Source organism: Apodemus sylvaticus, chromosome 16 (genome assembly GCF_947179515.1).
Source record: "Apodemus sylvaticus chromosome 16, mApoSyl1.1, whole genome shotgun sequence".
NCBI classification, from domain to species: Eukaryota; Metazoa; Chordata; class Mammalia; order Rodentia; family Muridae; genus Apodemus; species Apodemus sylvaticus.
This window is the reverse complement of record NC_067487.1, coordinates 58302791-58330445: the sequence shown is the minus strand read 5'-3', so window position 1 is coordinate 58330445 and position 27655 is coordinate 58302791. Positions and strand designations below refer to the sequence as shown.

At 39.8% G+C, this 27655-nt stretch overlaps 1 long non-coding RNA gene across 1 annotated transcript in view; it reads right to left on the bottom strand.

Moving 5' to 3' along the window:
• LOC127666510 (uncharacterized) overlaps positions 1–26964 on the bottom strand; it is a 39198-nt gene extending 12234 nt beyond the window's left edge. The window contains exons 1-2 of the long non-coding RNA XR_007973672.1: positions 26880–26964; positions 6225–6393 (exon numbers count right to left, since the gene is read on the bottom strand). This is a non-coding gene — a long non-coding RNA (uncharacterized LOC127666510). The remainder of the gene's footprint in view (positions 1–6224; positions 6394–26879) is intronic.
• Between the last annotated feature and the right edge of the window lie 691 nt (positions 26965–27655).

Genomic DNA, 27655 nt, shown 5'->3' with positions numbered 1-27655 from the left:
GACTATATAGTTCATTTTGTAGTCAACTGAATAGGGTTCTTTTTCATCTATTTTACCATAGAGAACACACACACCAAAAAGTTCAAGGAGGGATGTAACTCTTGTGTTCATAACTATCACATGTGTCAGATTCCTACACTTCTGTGCCTGGCCTTAGTCTCTAGTTTGCTTCCCAGAGTTTCTACTGCTAGAAACTGGAATAGGGATAAATGCTCTGCAGCTCTGGGTCCTTTGTGCACAACCCACACTGGAAATTTTAAAATATATAAAAAGCATACCCCTGCCTCCAGGGGTGCCTTATCAGTTACGGCGGGGGAGAGAATGTTTTCCTATCTTGATCTGCCTTTATGCTGTAAGATTTATTGCCTGTGGGGGCCTCTGGATCACCCCAGTTCATATAAACAGGAAACACACTTCCAAGTAAAGAAGAGAAAGAGAGAAAAGCTGGAGCCAGCCAAGCACTAAAGGTACATTGTACAAGGATAATTAGGATGTTGCTAAATTCCCATTTCCCAAGATTATATGACTGTGGACTTCCAATGGGCTTGAATTTATATAGAGTTCATGCAAATCACAGTTCCCATAGTGGAAGTGCATAGGTTCAAAGTTAAATGGAGTAGACATGGCCTGTGGCAGACACTCAAGTGAGATGTTAATCAGTAGGGGTCATGTGCCCTTGTGATAGGGAGCCTATGTAAACAGTGAAGCATTGTGGGAATACAACCAGTACCTGAAAACCACACAGTGCAACTGAAAGCAAAGTGCTGAGTCAAACTCAATGATATAACAACTGTGAGACCTTTGGCCAATAATGTATAGAAAGTTGAGCCTGTGTTGCCACAGAAAATTCCCATCCCCACACATCACCCCTCCCCCAAAGACATGATCAAATGAAGCATTTTCCTAGCTCTATACTTTTTCTCTTTATACATACAGTAAATACTTTACTATATGAAGTTACATATTTTTGGCTATTCCTAAATCTGTTTCACTGTCTGCTGCTACCAATAGATACCAAGAGGTTACAGATTACAAAGGAATTATAACTCTTCAGTGTTTCTAAATAATATGCTGGTAAGGGCTTGTCTCTCTCCAAGTCCTCCAATGGATAGTTATGAACCACAATGTCAATGTCCTAAGATTATATTTTCACTGAATAAGATTTAAATTTGTCTACAGAATCTAGGTATTGAGTAGAAAAATCTGTTTTCAACAAGTAAAAGAAAAAAGGGGGCATCATAGATGCATGTTAAACAGCTTCTATTTGATATGGCCAGTTTGGTTGTAGATAGACAAATTAGTAGGATCTGGAGATACACAATGATCGAAGTGCATGAAGAGCCTGCCATGTTGTAGAAATTTTAGGAAATATTTTCTCAAAACAAAACAAAAAATGATCTGAGTCAGAGAAGATTTACAAGTAAATGCATAAGCAGAAAGACTGCTGAGTGAGAGAAAAAAGAAGGAAAGAGAAGAGGAGATAAGAGAGGAGATGAGAGAGAGGAGAAAAGGCAAAGGGGAAGGGAAAAAGAGGAGAGGAAAGAAGAGAAAAGGAGAGAAGAGGAGAGAGGAAAGGAGGGGAGGGGAGGAAAAGGAAGGAAAGGAGAGAGAAGAGGGGAAGGGAAAAGGGAGGGGAGAGGGGAGGGGAGAAGGAAAGAAGAAACATTTGGTTCAAGAAGAGCAAAAGCAAGCATGCAAATTGAATATGAATGGCTAACGGTGTTAGAAAAGGAGGGGCCAGTCACATTAAACAGAGCCTTACCTACTTTAAGAATTCTGATTTTGATTTTAATTTTAAAAGCTATAAGCTGATCTACAGAGATGTGATGAGTTGCTTGCTTGCCTGCTCATTATTTTTTTTTCAGTTTGAGATGTCTACTATTTCAGAAGATAAAATACTTCTGGAATGTATCCATAGAAATGAGCTACTGAAATTGAGGGCAAAGTACTTAGTCAATTAGGAATCTTAGTGACTAAGCGCTCCATGGATGTTGTCATGGTAAGCAAGCCCCTAACTCATACAAGAGGCTGAGTCAAGAAATGAATGGTAACTTAAGGACATGGACCTGGAAGCATAAATAATTTTACAGAAGAGTGATCATGCAGGGGTCTAGAAATAAGAGCAGGTATTGAGGAAGACACAGGTAATTTGGGGGTCAATGGTATGTAGCAACTGGAAGAGAAAGAGGGAGTCTCAGTAAAAATGAAATGAGGATTTTCAGATGTCTAATGGATTTCTATCATTGAAATAACCTGGCAACATTTGGGAGAAGTAATTCTGAAAGTACAGGAAAGGGAAATAGACCAGGGGAGAGCAATCCCGGGAAGTAGGGACGATTAGCCCTTAGAATGGTTTCATGCAGAAGCTGATGTTTAGGGATGAGGCCAGCGAGGAGAGACACAGTGAAAAGAAGATGCAGCTGGATCTACCTCTGGGAAGTGTTCCAGCAACTGCTAGGGCTTATAGAAGGTAGCTGGCCATCACCTTCCACTCAGATGGCAACTCAAAGGAAATAGAATCCAAAAAAAAAAAAAAACACGAAAGTATTGCAAGTAGGACTTTGGGGATGAACTGAGAGAAGAGTTGGTGTGGTAAGGTTTCCAAAGTAAGGGGAAGGGAAGGAAAGGGGTCGTGGCTTTTCCTGAGCCTCTCTCAGCTTCCTGGTACATTGCAGTCCCACAGCATAGATGATTCTCATATCTCTACCATTCTGCCCCAGTGAACGTTGTGAGTCATGTGACTGTGCTTATTTATTTTCATTGGCTACTAAGAAGTTCAGTAAGTCCACCTTTGGTCTGCTCCTACTACCCTTTAAACCATACATGTGCTTGGGAAAATAAATATATTCTAGACTTCAACTTAACTTTTAGTGATCTTTCTGCCTCCGGTCATTAATTTTCCTTACTTAATTTTCCCTGCTGTGATTACTTTTAAAGATATGTCCAATCCACCCTGTTTAAAAGACACTATGCTTAAATATAAAGCATTTTAATCAGTGATTACTTCAAGCTTTATACAAAGAGCATACTTGAGTACCGAGTTACCAGACACTTGAGAATGAACACTGATTACAATAGTGCTCTTAAGTACACTAACGATTCTAGAAGTCACACTTGCTGCCAGGTTTGTGCCTTGTACATTCCTTAACATTGATATGAAAGTAGTTCAGACATGCATAGGCTTCAAATTTCCATATGCCTCATTATTAATATGAGGCACAAACTCAAGTGCTTTTGAGAGTCATAAGAAGGACTACTAATAACTATTCCATTATATCTGATATATATATATATAAATTATATATAGATAGATTGATTAATTTTACTATAGGCTTATGTTCAAAATTGCCTCCATTGTCTAAGAAAAAACTTCAGCTCTGTTGTCTTTTGCTATTAGTTTTTAAACAGGAAAAATTATTTTTATAGGAGATGGTTGAATAGCATCAGGCTTTACTGATGAACATTTGACACGGGATTATGAAGCTACGAGTAGTGATGGCTGGAAACCCCACACCAGTCAATCAAGTAACTGCTTGGCTCACAGCGAAAAGGCACCTAGAGATAGGAAGAGAACAGAGAGATTAAATTTAGACAACTCTCCTGTTATCTTCTCTGCACCACTGAAATTTGTTTCACTTGACTATAACTGCTCAGTAGGAAAGAGGATCCCATGCGTTGGAAGTGCACAGTGTAGAAAGCACACAGACCCACATAGAGATTGAAATCATTAGGTTCGATTATAACTTCGTGTGTGCTAACAGAAACCTACAGCAGTGGCCATTTTGGATGTCAGCTTACACTAAAGTATAGTAACTTATATCTCATGTCAAGTAGCTTGTTCCCACTGCAGCCTCCCACTGCAGTCAGAGCAAAATACAGAGTCCAGGTCAAGTGGGGCAGAGTAGAGGAAAAGGAATTTCTGGTAGAAATATGGACTTGTAATTTTCTCATCCTAAATAAAATCCTCCGGACCACCCACACTGCAAGGCTTTTCCCAGCACTCAGATCTGGGCACTTCCATTAAGTGTATTTAAAGAGCATATGAGAGCTGAAGTTTTTAAGCTTATTATCCTGCCTCACCCATTAGGGGATGGTTCTAAAGACTTCTTGAATGCTTTGCCTATTTATAGCCATAACTATGCTGTCCCCTCTCCCACTAAGACTTGTTCCTGAGAGTCGCAGTGACACAGATAAGAATAATTCTTACTCCGGCCTTCTGTCTTGTACAGCTGAGGAACATTTGTTCCCAAGAAGTTGAGGCCAGTATAGCATCAGGCCCACAAAGATGACAAAACAGAGCCGCTGAATGTGGAGCTGAAATTTAAAGGGACACCACGAAGCACCACCACAGCAAAGCAAACCAAACAGGGTCCTATTTGAAATAATTCACAGCAAGCTGGCCCAACATCCAGATGACTTCCATCATAGTGAGCTCTTCTCTACATTGGATACCAACTCATTTCCACATCTGCTCAAACTCAAGAACAGCCCAGACGGTGTGGATTCCATCGACTGAGCATTGTCTCTCTTCAGATACCTAGAGGTTAAAATTCAAAATTTGCTAACTTGAGACAAAAGTTAACGAACAAGTATCAAATTGCCTGTAAAATATGAGAACAAAAACATACTTTAGATCAGAAACTGATAACCATGGGAAATGGCATAAACTTTAAAAAATAAAATAAATGGCAGCTCTTCTGTAAGAGTGATTTCTGAAGCCATAGGATGCATTTTCACCATCTTTGTTTAAGTTTTAACTAGAAAAAATTTAGTTTTCTCTTCTATTTCATTATCTGTACATTCTTTTCCCTACTGTCTCCCCTTCCTTACCTCCTAATATTACCCTCTTTTGGTCTCCTCTAGAAATGGCGCACTATACATGCACTGTGTCTATATGTATACACCAGCGTACATGTATACTTGTATGCCTTAGGCGATATACATACAAAGGAGCACATGTGGATTTTTCCTTCTGACCTTGGGTCACCTCACTAAGAATTATTCTTACTAGTTTTCACAATCAATCTGCAAGGGCAGAATAACCATTGAGCCCATTACACAGCAATGAAAACTGAAGCTACGTAGTGAAAATAATAAGTTAGACAATTTCCTTACCAACACAAACTGATGAGTGAAAAGCTACTATTTAAATTAGGAATTTTAGCCTCCCAAACCTAGAACTCCTAAATGTATTAATGACATCCCCCAAATCGGCCAATAGAAGTATTTTTATTCTCATAGCATGTGTAAAATAGATTATCATTAAAAAGATTTCAATTAAAGACCTCTCTAACTTCCTGGTACTCCAGGAGATAACTTAGCCAACATGTGGTTGGTGCTATTAACTCAGAGCTTTTGACATGGCATTTATTAGTAATAAATTTTTCTCCACACTTTGACCTCACAGCTTTAGTATGAGTCCATGCCTTCAATTCTGAAGATTTTTTTCTGAGGAAATGGGTTTCCATTGTTTCCACATTAGAATTCTATATTTCATTAAAAGAAGGAAACAGGATTGGAATTTTTCCTGTATATGGTCAATAATGTAACAAAGCCTAAGTTTTACTCTTATGGTTTTGCAAAGCAGTTTATTCAGGCAGTATGTAAATCATCAGAACTTCTGTAAGTAAATTAATTATCTCTTCTTTGTCATTGTATAAGTAACTTCATACAGTATCTATCAAGGATATTTTAAAATATTAGGAATTCACCAGGGAAATTTTGTTCATGTGGATTTCTTCATGATAATCAACCAAATGGACAGTTTTTGGCCTGACCCAAATCAATCAGAAAGTATTCATTGATCAGATATAGTAACTCCCCATGTCTTTAAAATTTCACTGTGCTTCTCCAGAGCCACTTGTCTGGACAGCCTATAAAATTCTACCTGAAGTTCAAAGATAACTTTTCAATTATTTCCAGCATTATGACAGGCTGCAGCTTTCCAGTAAGAATGAAGTTAATCCCTGGACCATCGTCCCCCCTTCTCTAAAGCCTTGTGTGCTGGAATACGTGGATTGAGCAGACACCGGTGCTCTCCTCACAGAGCTTCTTCAGTTTTCTTCCTTCCACTTGTATCTTACTAATTGTCACCCAAGAGAGTGACACCTATCATTTGCCTCAGCCTCAGCTCCAACTCACTGGGAAACCATTAGCTCTTATTAATCATGGAAGACCACATAATTAAAGGCAGCAAGTATTTCAAGATAAGAAGGTTTACTTACATCAGATTTGCAAAGGAATCTCCAAGCAGACAAGATGCTTGAGGCAAGATCTGAACCCTGGAGGAATCTGTCTTCTCAGCCTCAGCTGAAGATGCTCTCCTGCTGATTCTCACCTCAGTCTCAAATATGTGAAACAAGGATGGTGATTATCACATCTAGTGCATTTATCCTGAGAATAAAATCAGATACACTATCATGATGTTTAATACAGGGCCTAGCATGAAGTAAGAACTCCTTTAAATATAGCTTATTATTATATACAAAATCCTAGTGCTAAGAAATTATGAGCACACTGTATAAAGGCCAAAAAGGGATTGATGGAATAGAAAGGGTTAAATTGGGGTGAAAAATGGGAAACCAGGATAGAAGATGAACTAAAGGATGGATGAATAATGTTAATGATTTTTCTAAAGAACATGTTATAGAGCTAGCTACTACTGGAGATGCTTTAAATACAACACACACACATACACACACACACACACACACACACAAACTTATAATGGGATGAGTCATTTGGAAACACCATAGGATAATACCTAAAACCTTCAAAACAGAGAATTGGTTGCCTTTTTTGGAGTTGAGGGCCACTGATACCTATAGATCTATAGTCTTATAGATTGATCCTTAAACATTACAAGCCATTACCAATGCTACTTACTGGCTTATTTCCCTCAGACCCCCATCCCAATTTGGCAGTAATACTCTATTGATGAAATTATCGTGTGCTTGAGTCTCAGAGCATAAAGATACCAAGCTGGTACTAATCGGGAAGCTTCATCCCCACTGAATAGCTTGTATGATGCTGGAAGGCAGTATACAAACTGTCATGGGAAAAAAGTAGCCCTCAGTCTTACCTAGCCATGAACCTGGTGCATGACTATAATGACTGGCCTGTCAAGACATTGCCCAGTGGTGCAATAATGGCATGAATATTATGAAAGCAACCAATCACTTCTTAAAACTTGAATTTTTGTCCTTCTCTACATGACAAAACTTATACCTGACACTACTATTGGGCTAAGAACCTATGACTACATAGGTCATAAGCCCTATGGAAAAACATATTACAACACCCTGTTAAATGGGCATAGTATTAAAGTGACTCCTGACATATATGTGTGTGTGTGTGTGTGAATTGAAAAGTTATCTATGATATATATGTTATATATCACTATATATATTGTATATCAATTATAATATGATTTACATTGATATGCTTAAAATATAATCTATATGTTATCTTACAACCCTCATCAGAGACTATAGACTCTTCTCCCTGCAGTATGCAGTGATTAACATAGAAACCCACAACTATCCAAGGTACAAAGAATAAGACACTTCAGAATCCTTAACCCTAAGCTCAGTGATCATTATGAAAGAATAGGTGGAAACACTGTAAGAGCCAGAGGCACTGGGTGAATACAAGAAAACATCACCCTCTGAACACAACAGGGCCGTGGCACAAAAGAACTCAGCAACTGTTACAAGAGCAGGAAGGCTCAGGTCCTCCTAAGGCTGCCCTGGAGAGAGGAACTGGGCATGAAGCCACACGCCTAGACAAGCAGCTGCTTGTAGCTCCTGGGAGAGGGTGTGTAGTTCTATCAAAGAATATTACCCCCAGTAAATTGACTAAACTCCACAAGAAGGTCCCACATTCAACACTATATTGGCAGTACAAATTGGACTTGATTGGTGGGGAAAAGGAAGCCGATTGGGGTGAGTAGGGAGTCCAAGATGGGTGAGGAAAAGCCAGTGTGATCACAACACAGTCTACAAAATCCCAAAGAACTAATTAAAAGCTCATACATGTGAGGTGTTTAGTAGCAAAGCCAATGTTATGACTGTATTGAGGTCATTAGATATGTATTATTTTCAATTAATGTTCATTCTTGTAATAAAGTTATATACCCATTGCAATATTCCATGAACAGTTTATAATGATGTACAAAATATAGTTTGCCAAGTTCTCTGCTTAAATAAGACATTTACAGTCTAAATATTTAACCTATCTATTATCAGTAAAATCCTTTTTCCATTTCTTCTAATGTAAACAGAAAATCAGTCATAAATTTGAATAAAAGATACAACACATTAATGTCAGGGATATTACAAAATTCTACAGGGAATATGACAGAGAAAACGTGGAACATTTAAAATATTGAGGGGGTTTTCTGATGGCTCAAGCTGTGATATGCTGGGTCAAGAATCACTTGAATTTATAACAAGCAAAAGTGTCATTTCATTTGTCCAAGCCATACATCATATTCATTCTCCACTGTTGATTTATTCTTGCAAAGTTCAGAAAGCCAGCCATTTTTCATTTATGATGTGCAAGATTTTGAATATTGTAAAGTGTAGAGAGAGGAAGAAGTTATCTGAGTGGTCGTGTAAGGGGGGAGAACATACAATTAGAAATGACATAGCACATGATGGGCAGAGCATGGGTTGATCTGAAAACAGAAACTATACAAAGAAAGCTAACTATACAAAGATATCATATGATAAAATCCAAAAACGAACAAATAAATGACAACATTGCCGCAAAATAATTTGATGAGTCCAAATGAAGATTTTTGGTTCTGCACAAATCACTAATGCTAAAGTCAAGAGCATTATATATATATATATATACAGATACACATATACATTATACATATATCATATGTATATATAATGTACGTACACATCATATACATATGACACATACATATCATATATTTATTTGATTTTGAGTGTGAATAGGTAAATAAGCAAGAGGGACTATTGATGTTTTTGATCATGAGTCCACACCACACTTTGAAGCCTTAGAAAAAGGCAGCCTCCCAGTGAAGCAAGCCAGGCAAGAGCTAGCAAGAATCTGAACTCTTCTCTTGTTTGAGACAGTGAACACATAAACCAAAAGAAACCAGGAAACCAGAGCAATTTATTTTCCACAATTAATATTTTGCAAACAGAAATCATGAATCATCCCTAACCTGGCAGCAGAAAAGTATAAAAGTTTGAGAGGCACAAGAGAGCTCTGCAGCCAACATGAGTGCATCGGAAAGGAGGGAGAGAAAGCGCTGATAGACCGACAGAACAACCATAAAGGGTTCTTACAGAGAGGACAGCCCAGACACTCGCAGAGAGAAGCGCAAGGCATGATGGGAAAGGGCTTTTCAGAGCAGGACTGAAAAGAATGAATCTCAGGGCTTGAGAGAAGCAGTATTCTATCCAAAATGGCAGGTCTTTGGGAACAGAGCATGCCTTCAACTCTCCTTCTTTCTATCTTACTCCTCACTCTTCCCAAGAAGAAATCGTTGGTTTGGGGGAAAGGGAAATAGAATTAGAATTGGTGATTTTAATTTACAGTATTTTGAGTTATACACAAGTACAGCAAGTGAGAAACCAACGGGTGGTTAGGAGATGGGAATCAGAGAATGTGCAGAAAACTAACGAAGAAGAGGGAGATCATTTGGAACCTGTGGGAACAGTAGGAAAGCAGGAAGGAACAAACTTCAAGGGGAAAGGATGACCTATGGACCCTTGAAACATTTCCAAACACAAAACATATGGATGCGGAAATAAATAATAGCGATCCGTATAACTGAAGTGAAAAGAGTTCCCCATTTCCTGTGGAAAGTTGGAGCCTACTCAAAACCCTGGTTGTGATTGCATTTGTTTTTCCTTACAAACGTTCGGCTGCAAGATGCTAATGCTAAATAATCTTGACATTTTAATTTGCAGTCTTAGCTCAGTTCCAGAAGAGTTTCCCCTGTTCTAATTTTAAATTTCTACATTCTGAGAATTAGGATCCTAGAGGTGAAGGAGTCCAGCCCTTATCTGATTCATAGAAACCATGTCTCTAGAGGAGCCGATCCTGACTATGGGAATCAATTAGGCAGCGTGGTCCACACACTCTGTATCCCCAGCGGGGTGATATCCTGGATAAGTGGCCAAGGTATCTGATTGAGAAATTTGGATTTCATATCTCAGTGCTCTAGGCACTGTAATGAGCCATCTCATGGGATCCCGCAGCTCCTCCAACACTAATAATGGTCCCTACTATTCAGATAGCCCTCGAGTTGGCACATCAGTGCTCACCAGTATATTAGCATCTCCTGTAATTCTCACTATAGACATTACCAATATGGTATCTCCTGCTCCACAAGTTAAAATATGAACCTCACTGAAAAAAGTATGGGACCTGCTTAAAGTCACATAGCAAGTCAGCTCTTCTAATTCCAATCTTCTCTGCTAAAACACAGAAACATTTGAGAAGACAGTTTGTACTCTGAAAGGTACAAGCATCAAAGAAAGATGATGAAAGCATCAAAGACATTATCAGAAAATAATTAAAATATGCTAATAACAGCATGTATTGGTGATTAATCCGATTGAATTATTTTGCTTTTCATCGTTTATATACATAAAAACAAATTATAAGTATTGTATACATTCATAGTGGATATACTACTCTGTTTTGTTCATTACCACAAATATGCTATTTGAAATGAGTATTTTAAGAAAAATTTTGAAAGAGATTTTAGAACTTAAGATACCATGAATATGAGAGAGGCATATATGTTCCATTAGACAAAAATCAGACCTATTGGCCTTGCAGTAGTATAGACTCTTGTAGTTGGCATGAGTTGGTATATTATTGGCCTCCTTGCTATGACAAAAACACGTTACAAAAGAACATTAAGGATGAAGGGGCATACATAAAAAATTTCAAGAGTATCAGTTTGAAATTAAGTGTCAGTACTTACACAGTTAAAATATCACAACTCCCAACCAACTTTCCTCCACTTATTTGCTGTGTCCCGGGGGGGGGGGGGGGGGAGACCAGAAAGAACTTCTCTGAAATGTTACTTTATAAAATTTCAAAAGCACCTCTCCGAACTGCAACTCAACAGAAAGAAAAAAATCACTAATCTGGTGAGCTTGGGACCGAGAAATCTTGAAATCGGGAGCAAAGGCTTTCGGCCACTGATTTGAACCTAATGATGCAATGGAACATTTTCACAGAAGGATTTCAGAGCTGCCGTTCTGAGTAGAAAGTGAAAAATAAATAGGACCCCATGGAATGCATTGCTTCACCGGGAATTTCAAGGAAGACAGATTTCATACCCTCTGGGGAACGAGTGTCCATTTAGGAGCTCGACCAGCATCCCCAGAGAACAAAGTCATTCCAGGACTAACTTCAAAGGGACTCATACAAGCTCAACTTGCAAAGCAGTATGTCACGAACACTCCAAATCAGTAGGTAACTTAAGTCAATTATACCAATATCACTATCTAGGCAATGAAAGTGAAAATAATCCAATTTGGAGATTCCCATTGTTCCTTCTCTTACAAACAGGGTTAAATTATATTATTGTCTGTGGTGTTGACTATTGAGATGAGAGTTTTAGAAGTTCTGGGTGAGGCTTAATCAAGTGCATTTAGCATGGACCAAGGTGGGAGACTGGTATATGGGTGATGAGGGTTCACGTGAACTGATCCTGATTCAGTTCAAATTACTTACTATAGTGTTTAATTTATGACCTTGTGAGATGTATTGAAAATAGCAACATCTCTAACTCCCTTAACAGTGTCAAATCCAGGACTTCCTAATCTCTGCCTCCAAAGTTCTGTTTAAACTCTAGTTCCATAAATTATAAAGAAGAAAGCTTTCTGTTACAGGGGTTAAAACCTGTTTTTCCACCCTAGTGTGCTGTGAAACAAAAAAACAAATATAAGAATGTGGAGTGGGGACAGGTCAGAACCTAATAACGAAGCAAGCTTGTCACAGCCACAGTGCACACCGGATCATCCAAAGCTATGCTTACATCCCCTGTAATGAGTACCCAGGAACCACAGACTTAAAAGAAGAGGCCCCGCAGAGACCTTAGCATCGGCATGAAAATTAAAGAACAGAGAAAAGGATAATGCTACCGGTTAAAAAAAAATAATTATCCAGTGCCTTCAGTTTTGTATTCTATGAAAGGTTTTTAATGTCATTTTCTCAAAAGCATGCCTAATCCATTCCCAGCCTGAAAAAAAAATACACTTTACATGGGAAGGAGGTAGAATATTTGCTAAATTACAAAACCCCCATGGGAAAACCAGCTCCTAGCCGGCTGCCTGCTCTATTCTGTCTTTCAGCCACCAGCTTCCTCTGAGTCAAGGGTGCTACTGTTGACGCACAGAAGAAAATGGATTGGTAAATGATACATAGAGAGTGTGTGTTGTTTTGCAGCGCTAAAGGTATAAAAGTGTAACGACCCAAACTGCTACATTACATTCAAGGAAAGCTTTTAAACTTGAAATGAAATTAGATGGTGTGGCTCCAGCACTTATTTCTAAAACCCTAGGAAATATTTCCACTTCAAAACCTTACTGAAGTGGGTTTTTGTTCTTTTTTGTTTTCTATAAACTTCTTCATCTTCTTTTCTTCCAAGCACAATCATTTCAAACTTAAGTATTAAAAGAGTTGTTTTTTAATTGATTTTTTTTTTACTAATTCTGAAACAGTATTACTTTTTTTTTTCATATGTCTTATGGCAAATATAAGAGTATTTGTACTGTGGCTTAAATACTATCAATTTTTCTGGATTTGGCTACTGTGGATAAATATATTGGTGTTACAGATAATTTATCTTCACAATAACTTATAACAAAATGTGTTGCAAAATAGCCCAAAACTGACTGTTAAAGAACCCGGCAGAATATCAGTGTTGTAGGCATTAAGAACTAAGTAAGGCACCAAATTTCCAAGTGGGCTTGATTGTTTCTTGTCATCAAAAGCCACGCTGAAGATGGAGGTGGGGGATAACATTCTGGGTTTGTAGAGAGGTGATCCAAGACCAAACTTAGTTTTTCTACATAATAGTTTCGAAAACAAAAGCCTAGAAGCAATTTTTGGTATGTTTTTCATACCTGCACTTCTTTTTCTAAAATGGGAATGACTATGATATCCTGTCATTGTGATGTTATGGAAGCTTGGTGACACCTTCCTCATAAAACGAATCCTGGAGTCAAGAAAAACTTGAACAAAGGTTAGGGAGTCCGGACTAGAGTTAGGATGTCAGAAAATGGAAGCTCTTCCTCTCTTGTGACTCTCTCACCAACTCACTTGGAGTTGAGGACAACAGGGAAAGACTGCAATGGACATGCAGGGGTAGGATGTTGTGACTGAGGCTGAGTAAGCTAGGAGGCACCCACTGGCAGACACCCAGTGTCAACAGGGGCTTGGATCAACCTCAACCAGGATGCTACAGGAATGAAGATAGGCAGATGCAGCCTGAAGATTCCAGAAACTCTACAGATGAACACTGTTGAGTCATCCTCCTCCTGCGCCTGACGCAGTCAGTCTTCAGATAGTTCAAAGGTCAACCAGCTATAGGAAACCCTACATTGTTATGGAGCCAACAACCAGATTCCCCCAAACCTACCCTGTTTTCCAGAAACAATAGCACTTACTTGTCAAAGAATGTGGGTGTGTGAGGTCGCCTAGGCCCTGGTAGTTCTTAGGTAATGCTATCTGGACTGGGATAAGGATCATTTTAAAAGTATTTTCCTTAATGAATGTCAAGATGCTAGAGGCAAGATGGGAGAGGTTTTGGTACTCACTGTATTCACAAAAAAAGTAATCACAGCAAATAGCGTGAAATATGATTGTTTGCTTAAAATGGAAGAAAAGAAACAACTATTTTGTTTTCTAAATATTGTCAGTGCTCTAATTATTGCATTCTTAAACAGCAGCTAAAAATGCAAATGTGACCCAAAATGGGAAGAAAGTAGCATGTGATAAAGATGAAAAGAACATGCCAGAGTATCTGCTAAATTTTTTTTATTTATATATTTTTTTATTTACATTTCAAATTATTTCCCCTTTTCTGGTCCCCCACTCCCCAAAAGTCACATAAGCCCCCTTCCCTCCCCCTGTTCTCCCACCCACCCCTTCCCACTTCCCTGTTCTGGTTTTGCCTTATACTGCTACACTGAGTCTTTCCAGAACCAGGGGCCACTCTTCTGTTCTTCTTGTACCTCATTTGATGTGTGGATTATGTTTTGGGTATTTCAGTTTTCCAGGCTAATATCCGCTTATCAGTGAGTACATACCATGATTGATCTTTTGAGACTGGGTTACCTCACTTAGTATGATGTTCTCCGAGACACTGGAGAGATGGATCAGTGGTTAAGAGCACTTATTGCTCTTCCAGGGGTCCCGAGTTCAATTCCCAGCAACCACTTGGTGGCTCTCAGCCATCTGTAATGTAATCCAATGCTCTTCTGGTGTGTCTGAAGACAGCTACAGTGTACTCATATATATAACATAAATAATTAAATCTTAAAACAAATTCACAAAATACTCTGAGACATGATGTTCTCCAACTCCATCCATTTGCCTAAGAATTTCATGAATTCATTGTTTCTAATGGCTGAATAGTACTCCATTGTGTATATAAACCACATTTTTTGCATCCATTCTTCTGTTGAGGGATACCTGGGTTCTTTCCAGCTTCTGGCTATTATAAATAGGGCTGCTATGAACATAGTGGAGCATATATCCTTATTACATGCTGGGGAATACATAAGGGGTTAGGGTTAGGGTTAGGGTTAGGGTTAGGGTTAGGGTTAGGGTTAGGGTTAGGGTTAGGGTTAGGGGTTAGGGTTAGGGTTAGGGTTAGGGTTAGGGTTAGGGTTAGGGTTAGGGTTAGGGTTAGGATTAGGGTTAGGGTTAGGGTTATACTCCTCTGGGTATAAGCCCAGGAGTGGTATAGTAGGATCTTTCGGAAGTGCCGTGCCCAGTTTTCTGAGGAACAGCCAGACTGATTTCCAGAGTGATTGTACCAATTTGCAAGCCCACCAGCAGTGGAGGAGTGTTCCTCTTTCTCCACATCTTTGCCAACACCTGCTGTCTCCTAAGTTTTTAATCTTAGCCATTCTGACTGGTGTAAGGTGAAATCTCAGGGTTGTTTTGATTTGCATTTCCCTGATGACTAATGAAGTTGAGCATTTTTTAAGATGTTTCTCTCCCATGCGAAGTTCTTCAGGTGAGAATTCTTTGTTTAGTTCTGTACCCCATTTTTTAATACGGTTATTTGGTTCCCTGGGGTCTATCTTCTTCAGTTCTTTGTATATATTGAATATTAGCCCTCTATCTGATGTAGCGTTGGTGAAGATCTTTTCCCAATTTGTTGGTTGCCGATTTGTCCTTTTGATGGTGTCCTTTGCTTTACAGAAACTTTGTAATTTTATGAGGTCCCATTTGTCAATTCTTGATCTTAGAGCATATGCTCTTGGTGTTCTGTTCAGGAACTTTCCCCCTGTACCAATGTCCTCAAGGGTCTTCCCCAGTTTCTTTTCTATTAGCTTCAGAGTGTCTGGCTTTATGTGGAGGTCCTTGATCCATTTGAAGTTGATCTTAGTACAAGGAGACAATGATGGATCAATTCGAATTCTTCTGCATGCAAAATTCTTGTCCTAGGCAGAGTTTCTATTGCTGTGATGAAATACCATGATGAAAGCAACTTGAGGAAGAAAAGGTTTGGTTGGCTTATACTTCTGCATCACTGTTCATCACTGAAAGACGCCAGTACAGAAACTCAGACAGGGCAGAAATCTGGAGGCAGAAGCTAAAGCAGAGGCCATGGAGGTGTGCTGCTTACTGGCTTGCTCCTCAAAGCTTGCTCAATTTGTTTTCTTACAGAACCCAGGACCATTTGCCCAGAAGTGGCATAATCCACAATGAGAGAATCCTAACATAATCAACCGAAAATCTAACACCTGAAGCATACTGCTGATGGTAATGACAAAGTCCCTCCCTTGACTGGCATGCAGCTCTGGTCTCTTTGTCACTATCATTTTGAAACAGAATTTTACCTCTGCCCATCACTAGAATTGAAGGACATCCTGGTGACTTAATTTATTTGTTCATTACCTATCTCTAATATTCATTATATCAATGCTTATCACTGTGACCAAAGACTTTTAAGAAGAAGTCATGTAAGTATAGGAAGATTCTCTTACTAGTGATCGTAGATGTTTCTACAAGCCTGTTCTCTGTTTCTAGGCTGAGGAAGAACTCCACAGGAGCAAAGTTGTTCATGTCATGATAAGATGAGGAGCCAAGGACAATATATATCCTCCAAGGTCACACCTTCCCCAGAGATCCATTTCCTTCAGTGATATGTTATCTCTTACATTTCTACCAGGTCCCAACAGCCCACCAAATTATAAAGTTATGCATGAATCAATCTACTGTGGAAACCAGAGGGTTTTTTTGTTTTGTTTTATTTTGTTTTTTGATCTAATCACTTCTCCAAAGCCCCAACTCTAGCCATTTTTGTCATTGAGGATCATGCTCAGTGCATGAGCCTTTGGGGACATTTCAACTGTAAACCCAGACTTGCACTTCCTGTGCCAATTGAAACGAAAGTCTGAGAAAGCCAGTGGTTAAAAGAGTGCCAGATGGGGTTATACTGTTTACAGACACATTCAAAGAAAGAGTCTATGGTTTCACATGCTCTATTTTTCATAATAATATGGCTTTAGGGAAGATTATGCACCATTTCAGATGATTAGCGCCAGTAGAATCCATTCACTTGGATTTTGCTCTGCTCTTCTGTGTATCTTTCCTACAGTATAATAGCCAACCTGTTCAGCCTTCCCATGGTGTTTGACGGCATGCCTACTGATCTTACAGCTTTCCATGGAAGATACCTCTACAGACAAGATACCAGAGGGAGGGATTACTAATTGGCTGCTCTTCAATAACAGAGAGCATAGTCAACAGTTATGCTGCTGAGTAAATTTAACATAATTGTGAGTACATTTATAATTAGACAATTTATATAAAATAATGCCCCATCCTTTAACCTCACCATGATTGTGCAGAAGAGATTCTGAAAAGACAAACAGGAAAGAGAGTGATCCAGAGACAGCCTTTCGAATAGAGCAATCTTTATTTGCAAATAATCTATGATCATAAGCTATAGTGAGAAACAGAGGGAGATCCATCTGCCTTCAGCAACTGTGGAACAGTTGCCACTCAGCAGTTCCAAGGGATCTTGAAAGACAAAGCTACTCTCTCCAGCCTGAACTCCTGAAGAAAGGTTACACAAACGTTACCTAGAACAGTTCTCAGCTGATGTCTTCCGGGATCTTGCCCAGGTTTGAATTTGGCCTTTTTCGGACCTCAGCAGTTTATTCACAATGGAACCCCTGAAGCTAATTAATAAATAAAATTTTTGCTCTAAGAAGTCTTTACTGATTCCACCCTGCCCCACGGCACGCAATAGAGTATGTGAAGTTAGATCTTTGCGGTATGCCTCTCAAATGTTCCATGACTGTTCTGTTACATGCTCGAAAAGAGTGACAGTTCCTGTAAGCAAAGTGAATGCAACTTCATCAGAGAGGCATCCTCAAAGATGAACAGAATTGGTTTGTGTGATCTGTCTGCCTGTAACACATGGTTATAGATGTCATGACCTGGAGGCTCTTGAAACAGGAGGCCAAATGGTATTCTCAGGCCTCCTCGTTTATTTCCTCAGCCACTATTCCAGCTCAGCAGATCTTTCAAGATCCCTTGGAGCTGCTGAACAAAATAAACTTCCTCATTTCCTACAGGAAATGGCGAAACGGCATAAAATGGCCAAATGTAATGCCCAAAAGGAGAGTACACTGCATGTAATTTTTTTCTTGAGAGAAGATATCACATCTGAGGTGAATATAAGCACATTTTTCTTACAGACAAGTAAACCTGCATTTGAAAGTCAAAATTCTTTTTACCTTTGGTCTCCTTTTGCTCTCCTTTAGAGGCAACTGTTTTCTCATTTCAAAGGACCACTCCCTTCATTGAACTAGCTTGTCATCAACTCTCACACTTCGAGAAAGAAACCTTACGCAAGCCACTAAGCCCCATGTAGTCTTATGGAAGCCTTTTAAGTGTCAGGGCAGACACAGAAACAGGCTGTTCTACTGGATGCCCCCACTGGTCATCTTTTACAAACTGGAATGAAAGGAGCTTTAAGACAGAGTTCTGAGACAGAGCCAGAGTGGGGCATGGGTGCATTTCATAGTCAAGTGAGCTGGGCCAATCCTCTGTTCTTCCGGGGTTCACAGGAGGAAGCCAGAAAACCCAATCCAAGGCCAACCAGCATGGCTGCTCTCTGCCCCCAGCTGCCACCCTGCAGAACCTGCCAGCCTATCTCAAATCCCCTTAAAAAACATTTCATCGGGGTAAGACATTACTTATTCCCAAACAACCTCTTTTTTAATTAATCTCAAATGTTAGGAAAGATAAGGTTATAATGCGCAACTTATTCATAAAACCGTTTTTTTAAAAAAAGCTATCTGGGCTTTGCTTTCTGTTTTTCCTGAGTGTAAACAAAGCATTATATTGTTCTGAGCAGTGTTGACCTCACTTCTGCAAACAGGAGACTAATAAGCACTGCCCTAGACTGTTGGGCACATCCATTCACCCACTGAACAAACATTTATGGAGACCTACTTGGTGCCTGACACAGCAGCGCACAAAGCAGGCAACATCCACGCCCACCTGGAGCAGAGCAGAGCAAAGAGGCAGAAATTAAGGTTAGAGACAGTAAGGAACTAGTTACAGGGTGGCAACAACTACAAAGTATAGCATCTTTATGTAAATTAACAATGGCGTTTAAGTAGATGCAAGGACTGGAGATGAAATAGCCTTTCTGGCAGGAGAGTGAGGTACAGAATCTCTGAGGTAAGAATTCATTTACATTTTCTATTTTAAAAAATAAAACCACCAAACAAGAAAAGCTCCAGCCCTATGGCTAGAGGAGAATGGGTAAGAAAATAAGCATTGGGTTCAACTCACTGACAGAGGTGAAGGTACTTGAGGGTCTCTGATGCAGTATAGGGACCCTGTGGTAAGCTCTGGGTGATGGAGCCTTGAGTTTGCAGAAGCAGGCATGGTTCAACTTATGTCAGAAAAGTAACACTGCCTTCTTTAATAAGAAAAGGGCAGAATCAGGAGTTTATTAGGGAGACTGAGGAAATAATTTTGAGAGGGCAACTATAGCACTGACTTGTACAGGGTAGTCACAGAGAGACAGGGGTTAGTGACTTTTGCTGGAGATGCTGAGAAGATAGAAAGGATCGGTAGACAAGAGAAAACAAAGTTCATAGTCTGGCATAGTAGACGCTGTGTATATGTTAGCTTCTTGAATTGGCCCTAGAAATATGCCCATCTTGACTGTATTATTTTGATAAAACTTGCTCTTTTTTTCTTAAAGACATCCTCTGATATGGTTTGTCAGTTGGGCAACACTAATAGATGGCTGCTAGAAGCAGAGATTAGAAGTTGTAGCATGCAGTCATTGAGCGTTAAATGTATGCTGGACCCAATAAAAGACAATTTAAAACCTGAGCAGAACTCCAGACATTTAATTTTGAGAGGAACTCAATCCTCTCCATTCCTGGCTTAAGGGTGAAGCCACTTCAGTTGGTGCATGGTCTCCACCAAAGACTGGCTCCTTGGGTCACAGCAATTTGCAAAGGATGGAGATCATTAAAAAAGGGGGGAGGGGTGTTCTCTGTGGCTTGGTTTGCTGTTGCTTTTCCCTTTGCTTCTTTGTTGGCTTGACATTACATTTTGGTAGTAAGCATCCTGCAGGTTAAAGTGCTCTTCAACATATTTCATCTGATCCCAAACCTACCCAAGAAGATACGGATGTGTTATAAAGACCATTTTATAGAGTAGAAACAAGTCAGATATGTTTGGTGACTTGATGAAGGTCATTTGGCAAAGAATATAGAATGTTCTCGAGAGAACAGGCTTTTTAACCTCTCCCTTAGTGACCTTTCTCCTACTGCATCTCTTGAAGCAGTGGAAGAGACAAAAGCCAAACACATTTCCCTCACAGCATATGTAACTCCAGTTTATTACAAAAGCTACACTGGCTGCACCATAGCTAACTCAATGTCACACACACTACAGGCAAACAAAAGCAAAATCAGTCTTTCTCTTGACTTGTTCTGGAGAGCATCAACAAACGAGCCCATCCCAACACAAAGACAACGTTTCTAAAACTAATGCTCAGCCTATAAAACAAAGGCACTGCCATGGTCCTCCTCAACCCCAAAACTGTGTTACTTCCTGGCTTCTCAAACTTTCTCCTCTCTACATGTTTTTAGAGACATTTCAGTATTCCAAAGAATGTGATCTGTTAGAGACTCTAGTCACATTCCACAGCATGTAGAAGCCATGGATACATTTCAAATGTCAAAACAGAGACACTCATCACCATCAAATTCCATCAGAATAGTGACAGTGAATGTAAAGAGGGCCAAAGAGACAGCTAAGCCAATTTTGCCCAAATCCTCCACCTCCAGGAAGTTATTTCCTAGCCCTGACTCAGGGGAAAAGTTCTTAAGCTTAGTCTGGGCCAACAGAACGGAAAGGAAAAGGTGACAGATATGAAAATGACTTCCAGAGAACATGGGGTCATTTCTCGAACAAGCAGGTCATAGCCCAGCTCCTGTGTCTTTACCATTGCTTTCATATTATTTCACAGTCTGCTCTTCTCCGCCCCACTCTGTTGAGGGCTCCAATAGCCCCTTTAGCCCCTTATTCTATGCTGGCTGCTATGGTCTGGATGTTTCTCTCCCCCCAGTTCCCAAATTAAAAATGTCACTCCCCTCACTGCTGTGGCCTTGGGAGGTGAGGGGAACATTCATGCTGGGACTGGTGCTTTAGGAAAGGACACCCTGAGAGGCCCCTCTCTCCTCCATCTACAAAACAGAATACTCACACTTATCAGACATTGAGTCTGCCAGTGTCCAGATCTTAGAGTTTTCACCTTTTACCGTTTATGAAGAACTGGTGGTCATCATAAGCTCCCAAGTTTGTGGCACATTGTAACATAGGTCCAAGCAGGACAAGGACAGTGACCATCTTACCCTGTTGACCTCTTTCTGAAACTGCCAGGCCTGTGTCCTTTGGGACACATCCGGATCTGGTTCCTCCCTAACCACCCTCTTTCTATTCTTTTTTTCCCCCTTCTTGATCTACTTATAGAATCTTCTTATCCTGTGTCTCTGTTTAGCACTTTTCCCCTCCCAGGGAGACGGCAATAGCAAAGAGATTAAAAACACAGGAGTCATCTCCCATGGCCCTATCTGAGAGATAAGCCACTTGCTCCTACTTGCAAATGTGTTTCCAGGATTTATCTCAGAAAACAACTGGAGCAAGGCAAGGGTCAGCAGGAATTGTCTTGGCGTAGAGGCATGCATATTTTCGTGCTTAATGAGGTTGTCTAAGGAATCAGTGAAAACTCACCAACTCACTGCCAGAATCTTCCCCAAGGACAGAGAGAATACTGAGAGTTTTTAACTCACTGATGAACCAAATAGGAATGGCTCAAGGTCCATAGAACCCCATATTTGAACTGTTTGTCTAATAATCAGACTCACATAGCTGATCCGTCAAAAGCTAAATTGATACGTAATGAAGAGTGTGTTTTGCCCGTTGGCACTCTGTGAGGATTAGCATGTTTGTCTGACAGAAGGACAATATAATGAACGAATCTCTAAAAAATAGAATCAAGAACCGTGAACGTTCTCTTCTTGTATCTCTTCACTATCCAAGGCCACAGCATTGTGTTTTTTTTTTTTTTTAATATGCAAACTGTGAGGAGAGAAACATTCAGACCAAAACAGGATATTCCACATCAACAGTATGACCCCCAGAGCCATATCTCCAGGCCAGGAAGAAGGCTTCACTGATTGGGCAAAAGTAGAGTTTACTTCTTCATGGGAGTCATTTGTTATTGCTAATTGTGCCTTGGGTATTCAGAGCTTCTGAGCTAAATAATATCCACTTATCAGAGATTGCATTCCATGTGTATTCTTTTGTGATTGGGTTACCTCACTTAGGATGATATTTTCCAGATCCAACCATTTGCCTAAAAATTTCATGAATTCATTGTTTTTAATTGCTGAGTAGTATTCCATTGTGTAAATATACAACATTTTCTGTATCCATTCCTCCATTGAAGGACATCTGGGTTCTTTCCAGCTTCTGGCTATTATAAATAAGGCTGCTATGAACATGCTATGAATGGAGCATGTGTCCTTACTGCATGCCGGGGAATCCTTTGGGTATATGCATGGTCCTCTGGAAGTGTCATGTCCAGTTTTCTGAGGAACTGCCGGACTGATTTCCATAGTGGTTGTACCATCTTACAACCCCATCAGCAGTGGAGACGTGTTCCTCTTTCTCCACATCCTCGCCAACACCTGCTGTCTCCTGAGTTTTTAATCTTAGCCATTCTGACTGATATGAGGTGAAATCTCAGGTTGTTTGATTTGCATTTCCCTAATGAGTAATGATGTTAAACATTTCTTAAGGTGCTTCTCGGGACATCCGAATTTCTTTCTTTCTTTCTTTCTTTCTTTTTTATTTAACTTATTTTTTTTATTCGATATATTTTTTATTTACATTTCAAATGATTTCCCCTTTCCTAGCCCCCCCACTCCCAGAAAGTCCCGTAAGCCCCCTTCTCTCCCCCTGTCCTCCCACCCAACCCTTCCCACTTCCCCGTTCTGGTTTTGCTGAATACTGCTTCATTGAGTCTTTCCCAAACAAGGGGCCACTCTTCCTTTCTTCTTGTACCTCATTTGATGTGTAGATTATGTTTTGGGTACTCCAGGTTTCTAGGTTAATATCCACTTATTAGTGAGTGCATACCATGATTCACCTTTTGAGTCTGGGTTACCTCACTTAGTATGATGTTCTCTAGCTCCATCCATTTGCCTAAGAATTTCATGAATTCATTGTTTCTAATGGCTGAATAGTACTCCATTGTGTAGATATACCACATTTTTTGCATCCACTCTTCTGTTGAGGGATACCTGGGTTCTTTCCAGCATCTGGCAATTATAAATAGGGCTGCTATGAACATAGTAGAGCATGTATCCTTATTACATTGTGGAGAATCCTCTGGGTATATGCCCAGGAGTGGTATAGCAGGATCTTCTGGAAGTGAGGTGCCCAGTTTTCTGAGGAACCGCCAGACTGATTTCCAGAGTGGTTGTACCAATTTGCAACCCCACCAGCAGTGGAGGAGTGTTCTTCTTTCTCCACACCCTCTCCAACACCTGCTATCTCCTGAATTTTTAATCTTAGCCATTCTGACTGGTGTAAGGTGAAATATCAGGGTTGTTTTGATTTGCATTTCCCTAATGACTAATGAAATTGAGCATTTTTTAAAATGCTTCTCCTCCATCCGAAGTTCTTCAGGTGAGAATTCTTTGTTTAACTCTGTACCCCATTTTTTAATAGGGTTGTTTGGTTTTCTGGAGTCTAACTTCTTGAGTTCTTTATATATATTGGATATTAGCCCTCTATCTGATGTAGGATTGGTGAAGATCTTTTCCCAATTTGTTGGTTGCCAATTTGTCCCCTTGATGGTGTCCTTTGCCTTACAGAAACTTTGTAATTTTATGAGGTCCCATTTGTCAATTCTTGATCTTAGGGCATACACTATTGGTGTTCTGTTCAGAAACTTTCTCCCTGTACCGATGTCTTCAAGGGTCTTCCCCAGTTTCTTTTCTATTAGCTTCAGAGTGTCTGGCTTTATGTGGAGGTCCTTGATCCATTTGGATTTGAGCTTAGTACAAGGAGACAAGGATGGATCAATTCGCATTCTTCTGCATGCTGACCTCCAGGTGAACCAGCACCATTTGTTGAAAAGGCTATCTTTTTTCCATTGGATGTTTTCAGCCTCTTTGTCGAGGATCAAGTGGCCATAGGTGTGTGGGTTCATTTCTGGATCTTCAATCCTGTTCCACCATCCGAATTTCTTTAGGTGAAAATTCTTTGTTTAGCTCTGTACCCCATTTTTAATAGGGTTATTTGGCTCCATGGGGTCTAACTTCTTGAGTTCTTTGTATATATTGGATATTAGACCTCTATCAGGTGTAGGGTTGGTTGTTGTTTTGTCCTTTTGACAGTGTCCTTTTCCTTACAGAAACTTTGTAATTATATGAGGTTCCATTTGTCAATTCTTGATCTTAGAGCATAAGCTATTGGTGTTCTGTTCCTGGAAAGGCTTGATCTAGCATTGGAGGAGAGTACCAGGACAGAGAAAAAGGAGAGAGGTGATTGGAGAATGGGTGGAGAGAAGAAGATTTATGGGACATATGGGGAGGGGGGAATTGGGAAAGGGGAAATCATTTGGAATGTAAACAAAAAATATAGAAAATAAAAACATATATATAGTTTAAATTCTTGCTTTCTCAGGAGACCATTCATTGAAAGTTAAAGAGTAGTCCTTAGTGTACAGGTCTCTTTGTTACTCATTGATACAGCAAGCTAAACTAATTGTGTGAGTTACTTCTCCATTGCTGTGATAAAACACCATAACCAAAGCAACTTATAGAAGAGTTTATCTGGGCTGAGGCTCCAGAGGGAAAAGCGCCCACCATGGCACGGACACATGCCATCAAGTGGCAGGCATGGCAGAAGAAGCAGGAAGCTGAGGGTGCACATCTTGAACCATGAGCACAAAGCAGATAAAGCTAGGAGGCGGCAGGTGACATGTTCTCATACTTCCTCCAGAAGTCCCCACTGGCTAAATCTATCCAAAGAGTACCACCACCTGAGCACCAAGTATTCAAATGCCTGGTTTATATGAGGTTATCATTAACCCCTGGTTATAAGAGGGGCCGTTATCATTCAAACTACCGTACTAATTGAATGCTGACCAAACTACAAGAAACACAAACTAGAAATACTTTCTCCAAACAAGAAATTAAGAGTAATGAATAAACATGCTCTTGGATGATCATGTTCGTACTGTTCAGATAAAACACTCCCTTTTGGCTTCTTAGATGCCAGTACAGAAGGATTAGTTTTAATGCCAGGGAGGAAGGAGATGAGTGAGAAAACGGCATTTGATGTGCATTGACTTCCTTATTCGTTCATTCATTCTCTGGACAATTAACTTGCTCACAAAGCACAAGATGTGGGAGACATGACACTGACAAACCATATGGTGATCCAGTGCCTGTGTCCCATCAGGAAAGCATAGAAAAGTGAAAAAAATGAACAAATACTGCAATGGGAACTGTAACTTGGGCATATCTGAGAAACCTAGCATCTTCCTATGTCCCAAGACCATGCTAGGGCTTTCTTTATCCTAGGTAGAAATCCCTAGAATATGACTATAGGGTTTTCAACACATACAAAAATAACAAAATAAGATCCAGTTGTTAGCCAAAGACAATAGTGGTGTTTGAGTTACTGTGAACCTGTATCTATAGAAAGGGGAAAACCCTGGGATACCTGAATGCATGTTGATAATTCTGCTGGCTATGGATGTGGATTCAGTCTAAACACTTGGTAATGTATAAGATGTGATAATCCTCTGTACAAAACCCAGACAAACATATGACATAGCCATATTGAGTCCCTAAGCTTTATGATTGATGGACCCTAATGTAGGGTATTTAAGACCACTGAAGCGGATCCAGAGTTGTGGTTGCACATAATTAAAGGTAACTCTCTAAGAATGTCACAGAAGCAGAAGTATTATATCCAATATCTCCTGATTCATTCAACTCAATCATCAAAACCAAACTCATTGATAAATAATTTTAAATGGACTGGGTTGGCCTCTGCACAAAGGGGAAATCCCTTTATAAAACCATTAGGATATATTTCTTTAAAAATAAAACCTCCAAGATTCTATAATTCATGTGTGGTGATCTGTGTTTTAAAAATTCATCTTTTCCTATAACCTAAATAAGTTTCAGGAAATTAAATGTGCTTAGTCCATTGACCCAGCTCCCTGGATTCCTCAGAGGTATTTACATGTAGACCTGAATGCCTGTGGTTGATCCCGAGGTTCCACATGGTAGCAAGAGAGAATTACTGAGCTCCACACAGGGACTACAACACTGATGTCCTGCACTCACTTATACATAAACAAACATATAGGAAAATGAGTAAAATAAATCAAATGTGTTGTTTAGTTTATTGATAGACTTATTCTCTCACCTTTTTATTCACTTGGCAAAAAAAATGTATCATGATGCACTAGACATTACACTTATGAAGGCAGGCTAAAAAGCCATAGCCCCTGCCTTTAAGGGTCATTGTCACACAGGGTTTTACAGGTGGCCCCAGTAGAAATAGGTCTTAAGAAAGACAGTATTACTCATCTTGGCCATGAGTATATCAGAGCAAGATAACAGATAAAAGTAAAAATCCCCAGAGGTTTATGGGAAGAACATTAAGAAACTTTCATGTTTCGGGCTTAGTTAAATTACATCTTAATTTATGCTTTTTTCTAGCATAGGCTTTTGATTGTTTGACAGTTTCATACATTGGTATAGTAAATTTTAGTTCTTTCTAACCCTGTTCCCCTTCTTCATCCCACTCCCTCTCTCCTGGCACCCTTCCTTTCAACAGTCCCTATGTGGGCCACTGAGCTTAGTTAGGGTTACTCTGTCTCATGTAGGTTGGAAGTAATTCAGTGGGACATGGGTGACTATCGGCAGCTATGCTCAGAAGAAAGTGACACTCCCTCCCCAAACAGCTTTATACTGAGTGTGTTGGGTTTTGAAGAAAGGCTAAAAAACAGAGAACACTAAATGTGGGATCTGAGCAATCTGCTTCAACCTTGCTGGAGGTCTTACCTCCAAGCTATGTCCCAAGGCTGGTATGAGAACAGACTTGTCTTCTCAGGAAGGAAAATCCAACTGTGAATACATCCTGGAAGCAGGCATCTAGGAAGAGCCATAAGGAGAGTGTAGAGTTATCCTGCTGCACAGGCATTGATGTGCAAACACAAAATGTGACGTCTGTTACAACAAAGAAAGACAGCATTCATTTTCTGTCATGAGATAAGGAGCATGTTCTCAACATCTTTCTGTTTCTATACCAATATTGTTAGCAAGAATGGTCTGATGGAGTTGTTTTTGTTTTTTTTTTTTTTGTTTTTTGTTTTTTGTTTTTGTTTTTGTTTTTTTTTTTTTCTTATCCTAGAGCTGATGTCGAAAACATGAAGGATGGGACAGAAATGACCTGAACTCTGGACAAGGCAAGATGGGCTTGGGGTAAAGCCAATGCTCAATCAACCATTTGGCTTTTGAGCTAGTCTTGCATGAACTTTTCCTAAATGATCTGTAGAACAGAAGGAAAATGAACCCCGAGTCATCTTGAAGCAGACCCAAGACACTTCAAGTTAGTGCCACATTCCCCCAACTTGGAGAGACCAAGAGCCAAGAAATTTCATAGATTTCGTGAAAAAACTACAGAGCTAGTGGCTTTACTCTTAGAGCTACAGAAAAATACTCTACCACTGTCCCCACCCTGTATTACTAGGATATGCTCTGCCTCACTGGATGGGAAGACATAAGGTTTTTCATCCACGGCAACTAATTTTTATTATTATTAGCTAATAATAATTTGT